The sequence below is a fragment of the Panthera tigris genome, chromosome F2 (genome assembly GCF_018350195.1).
Source record: "Panthera tigris isolate Pti1 chromosome F2, P.tigris_Pti1_mat1.1, whole genome shotgun sequence".
Taxonomy (NCBI): Eukaryota; Metazoa; Chordata; class Mammalia; order Carnivora; family Felidae; genus Panthera; species Panthera tigris.
Window position 1 is genome coordinate 78,435,352 of NC_056676.1, and position 11,494 is coordinate 78,446,845.

An 11,494-nucleotide genomic window follows, 5' to 3' on the forward strand; every position below is an offset into this window, starting at 1 on the left:
TGGATGTCCAGGGGGCAAAGGTGTAGGATGCTATGAGAATGAACAATGGGATGTGGGAAGAAACTGCCCCAGGCCCCGGGGAAGCCAGTGCTGCCAAGGCTTTGGTGGGGAGAGCCTGGAAATGGTAAAGAATGAAAGTCTAGTGAGCCTGGTGCTTGGGGAGGGATGGGGGGCATAGCACGAGGCTGGAGGGATAGACTGCAACCGGACCATTCAGAGCTTTGCACGATAAGGCAAGGATTTTAGTCTTCAAAGAATGTAACGAAAGGGTTTACATCTTGTGTGTGTGTGTGTGTGTGTGTGTGTGTGTGTGTAGATCACAAAAAATAACAAGGAGAATGATGCATTTGGAAAAGCAGAGCTTATAGACTGATGGTGTCCCCCTAAAGTTCTGAATGAAAGCTCTAATCCCCATATCTAGAGAGAGAGTCTTTGAGGAGGTCATTAAAGGCAAGTGAGGTTATAAAGGTAGGGCCTTGATCCACACAGGAGTGGTGTCCTTACGAGACACACACACACACACACACACACACACTCACACACTCACAGAGAGAGAGAGAGAGAGAGAGAGAGAGAGAGAGAGAGAGAGATGTGCATATGCAGAGCAAGGCAATGTGAGGACACAGGGAGAAAGCAGCCACTGCAAGCCAAAGAGAAGGGCCTCAGGAGGACAGAAGCCAGTTGGCATCTTAATCCTGCGCTTGTAGCCTTCAGAGCTGTGAGAAGATAAGGTTCCACTGTTGATGCCACCCACTCTGTGGTATTTTGTTACAGCAGCCAGAGCAGATGAACATGGAGAGTCCTTGTTCTACTGAACCAAGCAGAGGTTCCCCTGAAGAGCTCAGGGTAGGAAAGGGAGGGATCAGGTCATGGAACTTGATAATGAGGCATTAGGGACAGGACAGAACCAATATGGTAAGTCGTGGTCAGAAAGGATTTGCAGAGAAGGACACAGAGATTGCTCTAAAAGTGTTTAAGTATATGTAGTATTCATATTGAGTTTCATACATTTGAAAATTAACAAAAAATAGGGGCACCTGGGTGGCTCAGTTGGTTGAGTGTCTGACTTTGGCTCAGGTCATGATCTCTCAGTTCTTGAGTTCAAGCCCTGCATCGAGCTCTGTGCTGACAGCCCAGAGCCCGGAGCCTGCTTCGGATTCTGTGTCTCCAACACTCTTTGCCCCTCACCCATTTATGCTCTGTCTGTGTGTGTGTGTGTCTCTCTCTAAAAAATAAAAAAAAACATTAAAAAATTAACAAATAAATATGGCATAGAGAAATACACACTGACTTAAGGCAGACTAAAAAAAGGGTTTAAAATTCCAGATTATATTTACTGTATTAATCAGCATTCTCCAAAAAAACAGAACCAAGGAATATGAATATATTCCTCATAATAAGAAAATGTAATAGTGTGTGTATATATCTATATCTATATCTCATAATCTGTCTCTCTCTCTCTCTCTCTTTCTGGATTTTGGAGGTAACCATATACCACATTTAGGAATACTTTTCAAATCCATTTACTGGGTCACCCATAGGCTGCAAGTTTTCAAGTGGACCCTTCACAAAAGAAGGCTCTGTTTAAAGTCTACTCTGTAGTTTAGACTTTGCACCAGCTAGTGGTAAAAGGAGGGTCTGTGGCAATGCAGTAAGAGGTCTCTGGAAGCCCCGGATAGGAAGGTATCAGTGCATGTTTCTAGGTTTTGAAGAAAGATCATGTTCTCTTGACTCCTATTGTTTATCTGGGTTTTTGGTTGTACATATTTTCCCCCTTTTCTGTCTTGTTTTTCATTAGGATTTTGTTTTATACAGACACCAGATGAGAGTTTTTAAGAGTCTTTCTATGACTACCTTGAGCATGATATAAAAATTCTGTAGCATCAATAAAAAAATAACACAATTCCATGCAAGGTTAATGTTTCCCAGCTCCTTCTTAGATGTTACATCATGTGCACCTTGTAATAACCCTATGCAGTGGGCTATCATCTTTCTTTACTTCACAGATGGGCAAACTGAGCTTCAGAGAAGTTGATTTATCCTGGGCACAGAGGTGATAAGTAGCTGGGTCTCTCAGTGTCCTTGGGACAACTGGTATGGCAGTGAACTAGACACATTCTGGAGAACCTTCCAGAGAAAGCATGAAGAGTATCGTGAGAACCTGAACTAGAATATTACATCCAGGTACTTTCAAACTCTGCTTAGTCTAGAGATTGTTATAAGGTTTTTGAAGGTGGGGATCCAGAGAATATCAATATATTTAAATTCCCCTGGAAACTTGTATCTTGGCATCACCAGTGATGGTGCAGTCGTGGAAAGAAGAAAAGGGGATTATATTAATCAATAAAACCTGTGTGGTGGTTATGGTTTCTACAGGTAATCGGAGGAATAACTTAATAAATTGGAGGCTTCCTCTGCCACCACAAAACTCATCTTCCCCATCCCCTCTGGCAGCCTCAGTTAATTGGAATTTTCTTCCTGATGGTGTCACTGAAGCCGTTATTCACACAGGATCTTTATCAGATTGCCAAAAGTTCCTATTGGCTGTTATTTTGGGGCATGCTGTATCTAAGAAATCGTCAAGTGCATTTCTCGGGTTTCACACACTGTCTTTCTTGACAATATGTTTCCTGACAAAGGTTTTTAGTAACAGAACTTCCCGTCAGCGATCAGAATTGGTCACCCCAGCAAGTACAGGGACCCTCTTCATTTCTTGGGTGGTATGACATCATAAGGAGACCATGATGCTTAAGAATGAGTTTCACATTCTGATTTAATAAACATTTTACTGTCAATCCTGGTCCAAACAATCATCCTTTGGGCACTAGACATCGAAACCCACCAAACACAAGGCTGCCTGTATGGGAAGCAAGAGGACACAGAGGTCTGGGTCTAAGTCCAGGCCAGGGGGTCCGGCTCTTACAGATCTGTATTCCCTTGGGTGGTCTGCATCAGTTTCAATGGCAGTGCCTGCTCTGTGGATCTGTCATGACTGTATTCTTTAGATGTTCCTTTGCCCCTTGATGGGTCATCCCCTACTCTAGCTAATAACTTCCTTTATTACATTTTTCACTTTCCAAATACTCTGTGGCTTCTGTCTCCTGCTTGGACACGGACTCTTGACTAATACAAACAGGGACACACCCTGTTGGTTTAAGGGACACACCTCATGTTGTGGCGAAGCATCCCAGCCTCGCAGGGCATTACCTCCAACTTGTGTGCTGAGTCTCAGAAGCTTATTCTATCTGTTTATCAAGCCAGTGATTTTGTTTTATAAGGCACGTGGTGAAAAAAATTAATTTGTACGTTTTAGCTTGTTATAAATTCTCCTTCACAGTCAAATGATTTCCTCGGATAGCGTCAATGAGAAGTGAGATTGGAATGGTAATGACTTCCACACGTCGCTGAATGATGGTTCTGTTAGAATATCTCCTGCAGGGTAGACAAATCTGTTTCCAGAATATGTATGTGTTTCCATTAGAATAAGTTGCTGCCCACTCCACCATGGAAGGAAAAAGTGCTACCATCCCCCCACCCCTGACCTGGTAGCAGGAGGTTTGCATTTGGTGGTGACCATACAATTTATTTTCTAAAGTAGGACACTTTTGAGAAAGAAAAGAGGAGCTGATGAGACACCAGGACAGGAGGGATGGACCAAGGCTCTAGGGGCAAATTCGAATGCATGACCACTCCATGCACTGGCTACCTAGCCTCAGTCTCTGCTGAGGACAGTCTCAGTGCTTCACAGGAGCAATGGCCAGCCTAGCTCGGTGAAGGATGTCTAGCTTGTCCAGCCTGTCCTGCCCACACATAGTCTTCATTCTTGACGCCATAGGTGCCTTGTGTATAGACCCATAAAAAAGATGCCAGGGTTCCTGGGGAAAGAGGCTGACTGACATCCATACAATGTTTACCTCATCCTCCTGATGACTGAGAGCTTCCCCCACTGGCTGTGTCTCCTGATGCTCATTTAGTTTTACCATAATATCTTTATTTTCTGTGCCCTTTCTAAGTGGTCCATTCTTATGTTGCTTCTCTACACTACACCTAATTCCCAATAGTTTTTTTTTTTTCAAAATCCCTAAGCAGCCCAAACAAGGCATTTGCAATCATTGAAGGCTGTGTCTTGTTCCACTGCACAATGAACATACAGAAATACGACCCAAATTCTTCTCACTGAGACCACCTCACTTAGGCTGGTCTAACAACATACCGTAGTCGGTCTTTGCTTTCTCACAGCTCTGGAGGCCAGAAGTCTGAGATCAGGGTGAAGGCACGGTTGGGTCTTAGTGGGAGTCTTAGTGGGAGTCAGGCTTGCAGATGATGCTCTTATTGCTGTCTTCACATGGGGTGGGGGGGAGGGGGAGGGAGAGACAGAGGGAGAGGGACAGAGAGAGTATGAAGAAAACATAGCAAATCACAAAGCTAAATTTCACGTGTATACCACATTATTTTTTATGTCTATTTCCAATCATGCTACTCCATTGAAACATTGTGCTAGTATATGTTATAGTTAAGCCCCTATAGGCGAGACAAAACAATGCAGTTGTATAAGAAAGTGAGGTACCTTTATTTCAAGGTTAGTGCAGTGCCAAGAGTGAACCTGCCATGGAAGATGGAATCCTACCACTAATTTCATTATATCTTGATCTGTGTAATCATGGGGTTCCACTGTATTAACAAAAGCTTTCATTTATTAAGCCCTTGCTAATGGGCAGATCTGTGTCATTGCTTTTCATGAATTATCTTGCTTAATTCTCTTATCAGATTTATCAGCCCTCTTTTACACCAGAGGAGCCCGATTCAAAGAAAGATTAATGAGTGTGCCCAAGGTCATACAGCTTGTAAACAGAGGTATAGGTTTTATCCTAGGAAATCTTATACAGGGACTGTGATTAAAATGTCTCATTAGTCCCGTAAAGATATAAGGGAAACATTATGCGCTTAGAGAAAAAAGAAATACACAAAGTGCTTATAATAGGTAGGATTGTTGATGGATAAATTATCTGAAAAGCACTAAGAGCTTGGCAAAGGGCTGTTAGCATGTGAAGCCAGCTCTTGCTGCCAGCGGTGAAGTCGGATGCCACTGCCTGTGTCTCCTTAGAAGGACCCTGGCCAATTGCAACCGTCCCAGTGCATCTGTGGTTGGCTAATTTGCTGGATAAATTCTGGCCTGGAAGCCAGGAAATCATCTTTGAAAATGAGCTAGAAGACCTTTCCCAAAGTTTTGCAGAACTGACCAAATGGCCAATTTTCTCAGGTGTCCATTTGCTCATTTGTGTTCTAGGGTGGTCGGGCTTCCAAACCGCATGTACACGCGTGCACACACACACACACACACGCATGTATACACACATGCACACACCTATTGTTTAACAGATGTCCTCCCCCCGTGTGCTTCATGTATCAGTGCAAGACACATACGTGTTCAGAGCTGGGGCAGAGTCCATGGTTTAGACATGTATCTGAAACACACAATGTCTTGTGTGGTTGTTATGAAAGTAAGTACATGGTGGAAGCTTCCAAAAGCTTCAGGTATACAGTCACCCCTCTTCTATCTTTTGTACAACCAGACCCCAGAAAATCCCACAGTCCACTCTTTTCCAAAAACCGCAAGGGCACGACTAGTCTCAAGGTATCAGCCTACTTCTTGATAGGAGATAAAGTGGAGGAGTGACCACAGGGACATCCCATAAGAGGAGTATGGTTGCACAATGTGCTCTTGTCCACTGCTTCTTCAATGCTATTATGGGCTGCGTGATGTTCCCCTAAAGGATAGGTTGAAGTCTGAACCCCTGATACCTGTGAATGTGACCTTATTTGGGAATGAGGTCTTTGCCGGTACAATGGGTTTAAGATGAGGCCGCACCGAGTTAGGGTGAGTCCTAACCCAAATCGCTGGAGGCTCTTGTAAGAAGAGCAGAAAAGCCACAGAGACACAGGGGAGAGCACTGTGTAGTGACCCAGGCAGGTCGAAGTGGGGCACCTACACAAGGCAACACTCAGGATTTCTGACATCACAAGAGCCTGGGAGGAAAACATGGAACCGGTTCTCCCGAGAGCCTCAGAGCAAGCATGGCTCCTCCACACCTTGAGCTCAGAGTTCCAGCCTCCAGAACCACGAGGGATCACACTTCTGTTGCTTTAGGCTGCCCAGTTGTGACACTTCATACAGGAGCCCCAGAACACTGCCGTGATGCCCTGCTTTGCTGACCCGGCTCACACTGACTTGGAAGTGTGTTCTGTTTACGTTTTGCTTTTCTTTCTGGTGAATATCATCCACTGTTTCCACTGTTACAGGAGGCATTGCCCTGCTTCCTCAAGCCCTTGGGCCATTTAGTTTACACTCACATTCTCAACACAACCCCCCTCCACAAAAATAGCAAGGGAACAAAGCCCTTTCAGTGCCAGGCCAAGGACGGAGAGGGGGTCCCAGCGTGGTAAGGGGCAGCCTGCTACACCCTGAGTCAGACGGGCCTCCCCCTGGTCCCTTAGTGCCAGAGCAGCTCCAGACTCTCAATTCCACACACACACAACATTTGAAAGTGCTGGCGATGGGGAAGGGAAGGGGGAAAACTAGTTTCAAACAGAGAGGGAGGAAAACCATAAGAGACTGTTAAATACAGAGAACAAACTGAGGGTTGATGGGGGTGGGGGTGGAGGAGAGGGGAAAGTGGGTGATGGACATTGAGGAGGGCACTTGCTGGTGGGGGTATTGTCTGTATTGTCTGTAAGCGACGAATCATGGGAACCTATTCCTGAAGCCAAGAGCACACTGTATATGCTATGTTAGCTAACTTGACAATAAATTATATTTTTAAAAAAATGAAAGAAAGTTCTGGTGAACACCCGGGCTCCCAGGCTCCATCTCAGACCTCCTGAGCCAGCCTTGGACCACCGCCTCCCGCCCCCTTCACCTGGGACTGCAGAACTCTGCCTGCGACATCACACAGATTGCCCCTGGCACACATTTGGAATAACAGTCTTGTTGGTTTTGTTGATGAGGTCAGTCTGTTCGCTCTGACCTGCACTGTTCCCTGACTTCCACCGGGCATCCCCACACTACCCTCTGAATGATGGGATGCATGCATCCATCACCCGGTGAGGCTGAGAACGGAAAGCACGTGGCAGCATGTGCACAGGAACTTGACCATCTTTAGGGAGGGGCACACCTTCTCCAATCCAGGGATATGGAAAGACACGAAGGCGCTCAGTATGCCGTTTAGGCTAATCTGAACTTACAGTACAACGGTGCATGTCCACTATTTATTATAGCTAGTCGGTAGTTTGTGCTATTGAAAACTGAGAATCTTGGTTTCTGGCCAGCACCACATGGCTGATGTACATCAAATATGTCACTCTACAAGGAGTGGAGACCATGGCCCCAGGAACCTGCAACTTAGGTAACTGTTGTTTGCAGAACATCCACTTAAATATCAATTGCCATTCCATTTCTTCCTAAGTGAGTTTGGATTAATCCAGGTAACCAGCTGGTTTTCTCCATTGCTAAAAATGAGTAATTTAAACATCTCCATGACCACTGTCCCATCTTTCACTGGTTATTGGTGACAGTTCTGGGCTTTGGCTCTTGACAAGAAAATCTAAAACATATTGTGGCCGTTCTGCAACGCTACACCTTCCAGAATGTTATAGGAAGCAGTCTGAGGCACCCGTGAATATAAATTCCTCCGCCACCATGTATAAGCAAACTACATCTGTAAAAATGCAAGAAGGTATGAGAGTAGGGAACATTTCAATAACTGATGCATGTGGTCATATTTGAACTTTGTCTGGAGGGATGATTGTATGGAAGATAAAGACATTTGATATTCAGCCGAAGTAGGAAGGTGAGAGGGGGCACGTGGGTGCTCCAGGAATGATGAATCATGGGCTGTGGTGCAATCAAGGCATGCAAGAGAGAGGAGGGAGGTGGGGAGGATGCAGAGGTAGAGACAAATGAAGAAGAACCTTCAAAGGCCCCAGGCAGTTCAGTTTGTATTCAGGAGGTAATGCTGAACCTAGGAGAGAAGGGGAGCAATCAGTTTAGAAGGCAACCAGGAAGTTCTCTGTCATTAGGGGGGAAAATGAATTAGAAATAGTGCAAGCAATGAGGAAGTTTTGGAACTGGTCCATGTAAGTGAGAAGGAGAAACTGAATCAGCACTACAGAGGTTGAAACAAGAGAAGGGATGATAGATATTTGGGAAAAGAAACAGAAAAATTGATTTTCAGCAAGTGAGTAATGTAAACCTCTTGGTATCTGCCTCTTCCAGAGCAGGCAGTAGATTTGGTCCTACTGGCTGAATAATAGATGAGAAGGTATGTTGATGATTGAAGTTAATAAGAATATTGTAACAATGCTTAAATGAACATGCCAGGGTTGGAAACCAACTAGGAATATGTGTGACTAGAGATTCAGCATGAAGCACCACTGTTCTGTGGTTGGTTTTTAGTGATGGTTCCAGCGATGGGGAAGGGAATAGTATTGGGATAGGTGACATATCAGGCATTGGGAATATATCCTATAGGGCCAAAGCCCTGATGTTGCCAAACACTGTTCTAGATGCTTGGACTACATCAGGAAAGTAGTAAACAGAAAACCCCTGCCTTCTTCAGGTAGGTAACTGTATCTGTCATCTTTCTTCCTGAGAACTTGTACCCATAAATACCCTAAGTGCTAGGATAGAGAAATAAATGTCTTACCCATAAAACCAGGAGGAGGAACTTTGGACATTGTCCTATAAAATTATGATACTTGCTTTCTATAGCTCTTGAGCCCCCATTCTGTACCCTGCCTAGAATAAGAGCTCCTCATGCACTGTTCCCTTGGGTAGACACAGAAACTCCATCCTTATGGTGTTGGGAGTGATAAGGGGCACCTCAGTGAGGCTGGCCCCAATAGGTGCCACTCTGATGCTGGAGGACTAGATCAGTGCCTCAACAGGGTGTGTGCTTCTGAGCTTGCCAACCCAGAGAGTTTGCTTTTATTCTCTTAAGACAACTATCATTGATATGCCATCCAGGTGAGCAGTTTAGCATACTAATAACCATAGGATTGTAATATCATTGATAGAAGCCATAAAAACCGAGTCATCAAAGAGGAATTGGATTGCTTGTCTTCACATCAGAGAGAGGAGGCTGACTGCTGCCCCAAACAGGACCTTGGTGACATTAATGAACTCAAACTCTGGTGCACAGCCTCACATACCTGGAGAAGAGAACTGAGAGGCCCTCCAGAGCTCATCTTGCTCTGCAGGATGACTCCTACTTAGCAAGCTAACAATACGAAACTGGGCATCCACGTCTTCATTTTCATGGGGAGATATAGCTGCCAAACTAATGAGTTCATTCTTTTATACTAGGGAAATCCATTCAGGAGACCAAATCATGAGACATTAAATGATGAGAGCTGATCTAACACGAATAGAGCATTGGTGATACAACGGGCACTAGGTGTTTAATTCATGCCATCACATTTCATTAGAACGAGGATGCTGTGAGCTGAGGTACCTGAGCTTCTGGAGTCTCTCTACCTTTTCCGGAAGGGTGTGTGGCAGAACCAGAACTTGAACCCACCTCTGGCTGTCCCTAAAAGTGTTCTCACAATGCTCCATCCTGAGCATTTAAAATCTTCCTAGAATTATTTAATTAAGATGCTGGAAGGTTATTCTTCAGTCTTTTAGAGTGGGGGACAGAAATGCATGGAAACTGAGAACATGGAGTCCAAAGTCAGAGTGTGGTTCTGAGTCTGGTCCTGCTTCCTGCATGGCTGACATCGGCAAATTAGTTCAACTCTTAGAGCAGAAGTACTTTTACTATGAAAATGGGAGCAATTATAGCAAAGTGCCTGGCACATAGAAAGAGCTCAATAAATATTAACTATTGTTTACTTTTATACCCAGATTAGTTGTCCATTGTTTTTGAGGGGACATTTATGAGAACCAATGTTGGCCATGTTGAATAAAATAATTCTTCCTCAGGATAATCACTACACATCCTGGTTTCTTCTCCACTTATTTTTTGTGTGTGGTTTTCTCAAGGTTTTACACACACTCTGTCATTTTCCTTCCATATCCTTACTTCAGAAACTTCAATGATGACACAATTCCATACTGTGAGTCTCATTTTCTAGAAGCGGCCTCCAGTCCATGTCACTTCATTGGATGTGGGTTTTTCTCACAAGCAGGATGGCCCAGTCCCCTCCCAGGGTGGTCCCTTCTGATTGTTGCTGGCTACACTGTGGGAGTGGTTTAATGGGCCTCTAAACTGTGTGGACACTCTTATACACGGAAACCACCTGGGAAGTTAGGAGAACAAGGACTTTATGATCCTCCTCTGAAAGATGGAGACACTGAGACTCGTGGAGAAGCAGGCCACTTGTCAGCAACTTGATCTGGGTCAGCGTTCAACAGATTTGAAAGCATATCCCCTTCCGTGATCTGGGTGGCTTGCAGGACAGCCTGGTGAGGCAAGACATATAGGCGTTGTCAACCCCATCTAAGAAGATGCAGTGTCTGTATCCCAATTTCAAATCCATTCTCTACAGGACAAAATTCATTCTCTAAACTGGCACCATGGATTAGTATCTGCCTGCCTGCCCGGTTTCATCACTCCTGACGTTCTGCCCAAGATCTATGGACCAGTCACATAGAATTGCTGGTAGTGCCCCTCTGCCCATCTACCTGACCCTGCTCATTCCCACAGACTCCCCTCAGGAACTCCCCCCCAAACATGCGCACGGCTGGTTCTCAGCTCCTGCTCTGCTCTCACACCCCCTCTTTATGATGTCCTTTCATGTGTCTTTTCACCAAGTAACTCTGACCCCTTTTTTAGGTAAGGTGTTTTTAAAAAATTTTTTTGATGTTTATTTTTGAGAGGGAGAGAGAGAGCGAGAGAAAGAGCAAGCGGGGGAGGGGCAGAGAGAGAGGGAGACAAAGACTCCGAAGCAGAGTCCAGCCTCTGAGCTGTTAGCACAGAGCCCAATGCGGGGTTTGAACCCACAAACCATGAGATCATGACCTGAGTCAAAGTCAGATGCTTAACTGACTGAGCCACCCAGGCATCCCAAGGTGTTTTTTTTGTTGTTGTTGTTGTTGTTGTTAATAGACCTTATTTTAAAAAAATGGTTTTAGATTTACAGAAAAATTGAGCAGATACTATGGAATTCTCTTTTCCCTCTCCCCTGCACGTTTGCCCTTATTGTTACCAGTATGGCCCATTTGTGACACTTAAAGAGCCAATAGCACTGCAGCATTATCAATTGAAGACCATACCTCTCTTTGCATGTGCAGTTCCATGGGTTTTGACAAATGCATCATGTCATGCATCTACCAGGATAGCCCTGTACCCCCCAAATCACTGCCTCATCCATTCATCCCTTGCCTCTTCCCTAGAGCTCCTGGGGACCACTGATCTTCTTACCCTCTCTACAGTTTTGCCTTTTTCTGAACGTTAGCTGATTGGAGCTATCCACTATGTAGCCTTTTCAAACTGGC